The sequence below is a fragment of the Physella acuta genome, unplaced genomic scaffold (assembly GCF_028476545.2).
Source record: "Physella acuta isolate Inbredline_101_S28 unplaced genomic scaffold, ASM2847654v3 ptg000558l, whole genome shotgun sequence".
Lineage (NCBI taxonomy): Eukaryota > Metazoa > Mollusca > Gastropoda > Physidae > Physella > Physella acuta.
Window position 1 is genome coordinate 155461 of NW_026732077.1, and position 10551 is coordinate 166011.

Here is a 10551-nt window from a genome sequence, read left to right on the forward strand (position 1 = left end):
TGCGGTGAACTTATAAATAGTACAATACGAGAGGCCAGATAAAAATGGATAAGATTCAAGAAAATAACTGTGGTAGAAATACATATCTGAGGCGGGTTTTTTTTTAAATAACGTGTTGTCAATGTTCGTATACATTTATCACAATAAAAATTGTTATTTTATTTTAACATGGTAGCCTGCTATTTGTTTTTTCGAATGTTTTAATGCGATTTCAATTAAAAATATATTAAAGCGGAAACTAGTTTGCAAAGTTATGCCAAACTGGCAATTTTAGTGCCTAGTAGTACAACATTTGATTACAATGTGCTAAGGTATAGGGTGCAGTTGTTGAAGAGGTGGACCAAATACTTAAGGTGTACTTTTTACTAATGAAACATGACTCACTTATAACAAGAAAATGATAAGCACAAAAAATGTATTCAAATATGAACATCGTATTGAGTTACTGTTTGTCTTTAATTACTTTTCGCTTATCACAATTAACATTAACAAATGTAGGCGTCAGTAAAAATCCAGCATTTAAATTAAACAAATATTAAGAAAAATAAACGTTATAACCACAAGCTTTTAAATACACTGAAGATTATCTAACTCTATAATAATAGTTTCGCTGTCTGTCTGGAAAAAGTATAAAGTTATATTTCGTTGAATGGGACGGTAGACATGTTTTTTTTTGGGAGTGGGGGGTGGGGGGTGGGGGTGGTGTGTGTGGGGGGGGGAGGGGTGGGGTAGGGTGGTTTCCTCATCGATACTCTATAATAAAATTACCGCCTAATTAATGTGTCTAATCTAAAAAGTGGTTTTCTCGCAATTTCTTTAATGCAATTCTTTGCGTAGTGGCTAAGCGCAACACCAGTGTTTCTTTCAGACGTTTTCCTCCACGGAGAGGGGTGGGGGTACTTGAAATTTTCGGGGGCGGGGGTAGAATTTTCGGGGAGGGAGCGGACACCGGAAAAAGTATATAATTATATTTCGTTGAATGGGACGGTAGACATGTTTTTTGGGGGTGGGGGTGGGGGTGGGTGGGGTGTGTGGGGTGGGTGGGGGGTGGGGTTGGGGGTAGGGGGTAGGTGTGTGTGGGGGATGGGTTGGTTTTAGTTTAGAGAAAAGAGACAGCACTATCAACCTAGCGCCCGGTGTATCCTTCCTCAACGGGCCATTTTTCTCGTTAATACTAATAGTTTCGCTGTCTGTCTATCTGACAAGAACGCTCTGTCTGACAAGAACGCTCTGTCTGACAAAAACGCTCTAGAGAAAACACAAGGAAATTAAAAACATGCATAGTATTTCGAAAAACGAAATATGACGTCGACACATTTAGCATAGAGTAGAACATAATCTCAAACCAGAGAGTGCACACAGTAATATGACGTCATTGATTCTCGCGTAAACATTGAAAAAAAGGAAATTTTGTCTAATCTATATGGTTTGCGTGAAGAGTTTCTTGCATATAATTCTTCGGGTAGGGGCAAAGCCCCACCCCCCGCGTAAGAACGTCTGAGCCCCCCCCCCCCACCCCCCTCCCCAGCTCAAAAGAAATTTCTTCATCGATACTCTATAATAAAATTACCGCCTAATTAATGTGTTTAATCTAAAAAGTGGTTTTCTTGCAATTTCTTTAATGCAATTCTTCGGGTAGTGGCTAAGCGCGACACCAGTGTTTCTTTCAGACTTTTTCCTCCCCGGAGAGGGGTGGGGGTAATTGAAATTTTCGGTGGCGGGGGTAGAATTTTCGGGGAGGGGGGGGGGCGGACACTGGAAAAAGTATAAAGTTATATTTCCTTGAATGCGACGGTAGACATGTTTTTTTTGGGAGTGGGGGGTGGGGGGTGGGGGTGGTGTGTGTGGGGGGGGGAGGGGTGGGGTAGGGTGGTTTCCTCATCGATACTCTATAATAAAATTACCGCCTAATTAATGTGTCTAATCTAAAAAGTGGTCTTCTCGCAATTTCTTTAATGCAGTTCTTTGCGTAGTGGCTAAGCGCAACACCAGTGTTTCTTTCAGACTTTTTCCTCCACGGAGAGGGGTGGGGGTACTTGAAATTTTCGGGGGCGGGGGTAGAATTTTCGGGGAGGGAGCGGACACTGGAAAAAGTATATAATTATATTTCGTTGAATGGGACGGTAGACATGTTTTTTGGGGGTGGGGGTGGGTGGGTGGGGTGGGGGTGGGGTGTGTGGGGTGGGTGGGGGGTGGGGTTGGGGGTTGGGGGTAGGTGTGTGTGGGGGATGGGTTGGTTTTAGTTTAGAGAAAAGATTTAGCACTATCAACCTAGCGCCCGGTGTATCCTTCCTCAACGGGCCATTTTTCTCGTTAATACTAATAGTTTCGCTGTCTGTCTATCTGACAAGAACGCTCTGTCTGACAAGAACGCTCTGTCTGACAAAAACGCTCTAGAGAAAACACAAGGAAATTAAAAACATGCATAGTATTTCGAAAAACGAAGTATGACGTCGACACATTTAGCACAGAGTAGAAAATAATCTCAAACCGGAGAGTAAACATTGAATAAAAAGGAAATTTTGTCTTATCTAAGTGGTTTGCGTGAAGAGTTTCTTTCATACAATTCTTCGGGTAGGGGCGAAGCCCCACCCCCGCGTAAGAACGTCTGAGTACCCCCACCCCTCCCTAACTCAAAAGAAATTTCTTCATCGATACTCTATAATAAAATTACCGCCTAATTAATGTGTCTAATCTAAAAAGTGGTTTTCTTGCAATTTCTTTAATGCAATTCTTCGGGTAGTGGCTAAGCGCGACACCAGTGTTTCTTTCAGACTTTTTCCTCCCCGGAGAGGGGTGGGGGTACTTGACATTTTCGGGGGCGGGGGTAGAATTTTCTGGGAGGTGGCGGACACTGGAAAAAGTATATAATTATATTTTGTTGAATGGGACGGTAGACATGTTTTTTTGGGGTGGAGGGGGGTTGGGGTGCGGTGTGTGTGTGTGTGGGGGGGGGGGGTGTGGGGGGGAGGGGGGGGGTGGTGTGTGGGGTTGGGGGGGGTGGGGGTGGGGGTGGTGTTTGGGGGGGGTGGGTTGGTTTTAGTTTAGAGAAAAGAGACAGCACTATCAGCCTAGCGCCCGTTGTACCCTTCCTCAACGGGCCATTTTTCTCGTCTATAATAATAGTTTCGCTGTCTGTGTATCTATGTATCTATCTATCTGACAAGAACGCTCTGTCTGACAAGAACGCTCTAGAGAAAACACAAGGAAATTAAAAACATGCACAGTATTTCGAAAAACGAAGTATGACGTCGACACATTTAGCATAGAGTTGAAAATAATCTCAAGGCGGAAAGTGCACACAGTAATATAATGACGTCATTGATTATCGCGTAAACATTGAATAAAAAGGAAATGTTGTCTAATCTAAATGGTTTGCGTGAAGAGTTTCTTGCATACAATTCTTCGGGTAGGGGCGAAGCCCCACCCCACGCGTAAGAACGTCTGAGCCCCCCCCCCTCCCCAACTCAAAAGAAATTTCTTCATCGATACTCTATAATAAAATTACCGCCTAATTAATGTGTCTAATCTAAAAAGTGGTTTTCTTGCAATTTCTTTAATGCAATTCTTCGGGTAGTGGCTAAGCGCGACACCAGTGTTTCTTTCAGACTTTTTCCTCCCCGGAGAGGGGTGGGGGTACTTGGAATTTTCGGGGGCGGGTGTAGAATTTTCGGGGAGGGGGCGGACACTGGAAAAAGTATATAATTATATTTCGTTGAATGGGACGGTAGACATGTTTTTTTAGGGGGGATGGGTGGGGGTTGGGGGGGGGGGGTGGTGTTTGTGGGGGGGGGGGGGCTGGGGTGAGTGTGGGGGGGGGGGGGGTTAATTTAGACTTTTTCCTCCCCGGAGAGGGGTGGGGGTACTTGAAATTTTCGGGGGCGGGTGTAGAATTTTCTGGGAGGGGGCGGGCACTGGAAAAAGTATATAATTATTTTTCGTTGAATGGGACGGTAGACATGTTTTTTGGGGTGTGGAGGGTTGGGGGGGGTGTGGGGGGTGGTGTGTGTGTGGGTGGGGGGTGGTGTGTGTGGGGGTGTGGGGTGGGTGGGGGGTGTGGGGGGTGTGGGGGGGGGGTTAGTTTAGAGAAAAGAGACAGCACTATCAGCCTAGCGCCCGGTGTATCCTTCCTCAACGGGCCATTTTTCTCGTAAGAAAATAAAGCGTATCTGCTTTCTTTAGTGAAAGCTTTTGTCGCTAAAATAATTTTCATATTTTTCAGTGCATTTAAAAGCTTGCTGCTATAAAGTTTTTTTTATATTTGTTTTATTTAATACTTTTTAGTTATTCCTAATTTAAGAAGCCGACACGACTAAAAATATTTGCTTTAAAACAACATCAGTGGCTCGCGATATCTAAAAGACGATTATCTGCCCAGTGTAAAGAAGCCGTATGTGACCATAATTTACAGACAACAGCAAGCAGATAAAGGAAATGCTAGTACTTAATCCCCTTAGTTCAAATAGTTTAAAAACTGTATTATCTGCCCCTAATAGCCTTCACTAATTCGACCCGCCTCTACGATTGTAAACTTTCGGCGTGAACATAGCTCACCAGACGGGTCGGGTGATTGCGCATAGCTTATTATTTCCCCTTCTGTTATTGAATATAGTAATCTATCGAGTGATTTAATTTTGTTATCTCCACTTAATGACTAATTAAACATCTAATTAAATTAAAATGTTGAAATACTTGTATTGTCATCGACATCGAATATGTCTGTAAAGTTTGAACGAAATCACTGCATTTAGAGGTGGGTCAAAATTGAGCTACAAGATTTACCACAAACCCACAAACTACAAACAAACAAACAGACGTAGCAAGCTAAATAAAAACTTGTAAAAACTAATGTTGTATATAAGCGCGGTGTGTATATATGCGTGTATGTGTTAATATTGAACGCATATAAACCAAAAAACACATAGAAAAAAAAAGTTCTTTATTTAACTATGGCAGCTACAACTTTGGTCAAAATCGTTTATCTTCGACTCAACAAAAAAGTCAGGTTCGCTTATTAGTCGCCTCAACGCCCCGCTTAAAGTCGTGAGCGAGTCACGGCTGTTAACAACGCGTAAATCGAAGCACAATTTACGACTTTTTCTAGCACTCAGACACAGTTACATTCTTCAGAGAGTTTGTGACGTCGCGTCATAGCGTGGCACCAGAATATTACCTAGTGCGATTGTGACTCCGAGTCATGGTTAGGTCCTTTTCCTAAACGTGTAACCATGCATCATGTTGTGACGCCTTTCCCCCCAGTTATTATCGACTCTGCGTCATGGCGTCATACATTTCAATTAACAGTGCAGTTTTTTATACACCGTCATTGCGTGATTTATTCCCATTACCCTAATCATGTGTGACGCGTCGTCGTCACTCAGCGTCATGGCGTGACGCCGGTCCATCTGCCAGGTGATTTGTGTACGGGAGTCACGTGACGACAATTCGCTGCCTGACACGAGCTGTTTTAACCTGCCGGAGTTTAAAACTGTCGTCTGTAGCCTGGTTGCCGCTTCTATTGATTCAAGGCTCACCTGCTCCGTCCGTGGGTACAGTCGATGTATCTGCTCACCCGTATCTGACACGTACACGAATCATCAGGCTATTAAAGGCATTCGTGATATTTTACGTGAAGATCGAAAAAAGAACGTTTATAGATATGAATTTACTATATATATATATATATATATATATATATATATGATATTAAATACATATATATATATATATATATATATATATATATATATATATATATATATATATATATATATATATATATATATATATATATATATATATTTATATATTTATATATATATATATATATATATATATATATATATATATATATATATATATACATTTTAAAGCATACACACATGCTTGTAAGGACTACTTAGTTTATATCAAGGCCAACGGTTTGAAACTTGAAAATTGATTAACCAATTACTATACATCAAGTAGCTTGATTTTTTAATGGCACGCGTTCTCGCCGAAATGGATGGCTTTACTTGACTTGAGGATTCGCGTCATGTGTTTTAAGATTGACTAAGTCATGTTTGTCTAAGTCATCCTAAGTCATCCCACTGGAGAACGTGGTTAATGGATGTTATAATGGTATGTCGTCTGTGTCTACTTTTATGCCAGATAAAGTTGGCCTAAACTTCAGCTAACATTATCTCATCTTTATATTTTTATACTTGTCTGTATGCGTATATAAAGCTGAATGTTATAAAACAGTAGGGCAACCCTTTTTTTTCCTAAGTATGTGAAATATGGGACGGCGTGATATAGCTGTAGAGCACTTAACTACTAACCTGAAAGTCTCGAGTTGAATCCGACTTTAAGTCAGTAGAACGTCCCGGAGTCAACCCAACTCTGATGGGTAGCCTACCTAAGTCACGTTAGGGAAAGTAAAGGCGGCTGGGCATAGTGCTGACCACACTATCTCTTAATGTGCCGACGTCACAGAAACAAGTGAACTCTACTTCACTTGTCACACGTACTGTCAGGTTTAAAAATGGAATGTGTGTAAACTATTTCTATTATGGCCCTAGATTGTTCCTTCCGTATAACAACTGTGTGTACGTGTTCTAAAAAGTTTATAGTTATTATTAGCTGAAGTATTTGAACTCAACATGTGAGTCTCTGTAAGTCTTCAGTGCTTGTATTTTTTTTAATGCATTGGGTTGTTATGTGCAGTATGTTGATTGGTGCCACCCATTTGTTATATGCTAGTCTATTATTGTGTTCTTTGATGGTATTATTCTGAAGTCTGCCTTTTAGTTCGATTTTGCTCTATTATTTGATGCAGTTTGTGATGGTTGCTAATATGTTAACGAATGATAATTGCTTCTATTTAGAAAAATAAAATAAAGACCCCTTTTCGAAATTGACGGTCCATGGAACCAGTGAAGTCGAGTTCCCCCGTTTCTGTGATCTCGGCATTTGAAGGGATAGTGTGGTCAGCGCTATGCCTAGCCGCTTTTACTTAAGTCCACCAAACTCTGATGGGTACCAAAATTCACGACAGTAAAAGTAAAGGCGGCTGTTATTAAGATGCTAATCAGTTATAGGGTGCTTGCTTTTATTGGCTGCGTTTTAAGTGCTAGCCGGTTATTAGGTGCTCTCTGTAAGTTATGTGTTACTCAGTGCCTCTTCACATTTATTGTTCCATGCTTTTCATTAGAGTTCCAGGATTATGTTTAATGTTTAGTAAGATAAGGTTAGAGTTAGAGAGTTATATATTTGGTCAGAAATCTGGAAATTGATATTTATACATTGGGTTAGTAAATACTATTTTACTAGTCGATTATTATTTGTAGTTTAAGCAGTGGCGTAGCGAGGTCGGGTGTCACCCGGTGCGGCACTTAATGGTGTCACCCCCCCCCCCCAAAGGCGTAGCGACCCTTCCCGGGGACAAACTTTCGATTCGCACCCCCCCCCCCCTCAAACTTTCAATTTGCAACCCCTCAAGTTTTTCTCTATATATTTTGCTATTTTTTGCCTTGGTGTCACCCCCCTAAATGGTGTCACCCTCTGAGTTTAAGCCGTTTAACGACCAACAGAGACGAATAAACAACAAATTAAAATTTAGATGTTCATAAAGACAACCGTACTGACACATACGTGCTGTAGTATTAAAACACTCCCTCCACACATAGACACACACAAAACAGTCACAAACACATTACAAAAACATACAAAACAGACATTTCTTAGATATACCGCCACACATACAACACGCACATACAAAACTAACATATATGTAATATGCCGCCACACATACCATACTAACATACACAACTGACATATCTGATAATACCGCCACACATACAACACGAACATACAAACACTATCGAATTTTTCACATACCTTTACCTAGTCCCGTCGTAGCCGGCAACCATCACTTAAAAACTGTAATTCACATGTCGTTTTATCCAACCCACTTAATCAATACCCTTAAATAATTACCCTCATTACACATGTAATTATATTATACTGGAAGCTGTAGAGTTGTAATACATGTAGATGTTATATGTAAACGTGGCAGGTCTAGTTATCTAGTTATAGGTCGCGCTAACCTTAAATAGCACCGTATGACATGTTTTCAAGGCTATAGATTATAGTAACATATAATTGTATTGTACACATACTCACAGATTGTGGTTTGCGTACCGAGTAGTGTGAACATTAATAATGTTATTTGTACACATAACAATGTATGTACACGTGTGGAAATTGCGTGATGTACGTGTGTATCGATGTAGGTAGTGTACGCACGTGATATATTGTGTAGGTTGCAAAGGTTACATGGTGTGTACACCAGCAAATTGACACTCATATTCACAAGGACTAAGTGTGATATTGGTGGTTGATATGAATATATATATATATATATATATATATATATATATATATATATATATATATATATATATATATATAATACACACATACACATATGTATAATGCTAAGCTTTTAGTGATATCAAGCGTGTCTAACCGAGGAGAAATCGACTATCTGATGTGAAGACACTTAATACAGAGTACAACTTTATTAGAGAAGTGGGGGAGGGGCGGGCGGGTGGTGGCATATGTGAGTCGATCCCTGAATTATCTGGGTCTTTTAGCATCCCCCCCCCCCCACAAACCGTCTAGCCTATCATCGCATACATCGTTTCAAGGTGTTAAAAGACGTAATAAAAGTACTCACCTCAATAAAAAAGATCTAACTATGAACAAAAACTGACGATTGTTTATTATTGTTATTAAGTGTAAGTCATTTGGAAATCATTTTAGAAGAGATAATTTGCTGCAGTGACTATGGAATATGAAGGTTTATTGTAATTGACTTTACGCCCAGCGCTATTAATTTCGCTAACATCAGTCTGGTACTAGTCAAAACACGTTGAACTCAAGGATGTACTAAGAACTCGATTCTGGTGTATCTACTCGAGACTTTGGAGTCTGCTTTCATGCACTCAACTATTTTACCACGCATCCTACATTAAGAAATCAATTTTATTCACCTTTAGACCAATATTACATGGACTGGTAAATTAAAAATTACAGTTTTCCTTAATATCCAATTTTTTTTTATCCCTTAAATTCAGTACACGCCATGATGGCTCCAGAATCTGAAATACAACACGTAACTTTATTCCCTTTAATTAAAGAAAAAAACTTAATTCTCTTTAAAATCTGTGTTTCTTAGAACCCTAAACATCATTCATCCTTCTCCCTTCTTCCCCCTCTCTCTCCATCAATCACTCCCTACTCCTACTCCCCCCTCCTCAATCCCCCTCCCCGAAGTCGTCCAGCAATCAATGGGCTGAACAGACGTGAAGGAAGAAAGAAAATCCCGTCCATCAGTCTGAGAGGTTGATCAAATCGATACCGGAAGGACACAAACGAGAAAGGATACCGCAAATATCTTAGCGCCTAGTGCGACATCAGAGGAATCAATTTTAAGCCGGCAGCGGAAAGGTGGACAACTCTCGAAAACTCGGGTGGGTCTAAGTTATCTCCCCTTTTGAACAGATAGTTTCAAAGGCCGCTTTTTATTTCAGAGGTCTTCAATTTGTCGCTTTCGTAAGACCTTCGTTTTGGTACCGTTCATTGAAGTTAACAGAGTCCTCTTGCTTAAAGACTGTATACAACGTGATTACCACATCGCACCTACTAGGTTACTGATGCCGATCGTTGATCTTGGCACAATCCATTTGTCTAATGTGGTTAATATCAGACGGCGTTGCCTAAGCACTAGAGAGCTAGGCTGCTTATCCAAAAGCCTAGAGTTTAAATCCGGTTCTAAGTCAGTAGAACGATTATGAATCCACCCATCTCTGATGGGGAAAATAAAGGAGGCTGGGCAATAGTGCTGACCACACATTCCCTTCATATGCCGAGGACAAGAAACATATGAAGTCTACTTCATCTCCCCAATAGATCGCTAAAGAGGATTATTTAATGAGTTTAATGCTGCATACCATACTTTCATCTATCATCACATATATTGATGGGACGGCATGGCCAAGAGGCTAGACTGCTAAGCCGAAAGTCTCGAGTTCGGATCTCAATTTGTTGGACGCCCCTGAGCTCATCCAGCTCTGATGAGTACCTGGCCCACCCGACAACACAATCCCAGTATGCCGAGGGCATGAATGCCCCATAGATGTCCCCATGTGTCTTGGACACGAACAAGAAAAATATTGTGATCATATATTTTTCACAACAACAGTACACCTCGCAAAAAACGAGCAAATAAATGTTTTCAAGTACTAATGTAACTGTTAATGTAAAGGTTAACGAAAACATATTTTAAAAAAAATATATATTTATTTTCTTATACGTTACTATAAATAATTACAAATGATAAATTATATCAACTGAACATTTTTGTTTTCATGGCTCCTGTCATTATTCTCAAACCAATGTTCTGAACTTTGTCAATTTTGCTAATATTTGTTTTTGCTGCTGAGCCCCAGGCCGAGGCTTTCGGATTAGCAGCCTAGCTCTCTGGTTCTTAGGCAACGCCGTCTTATA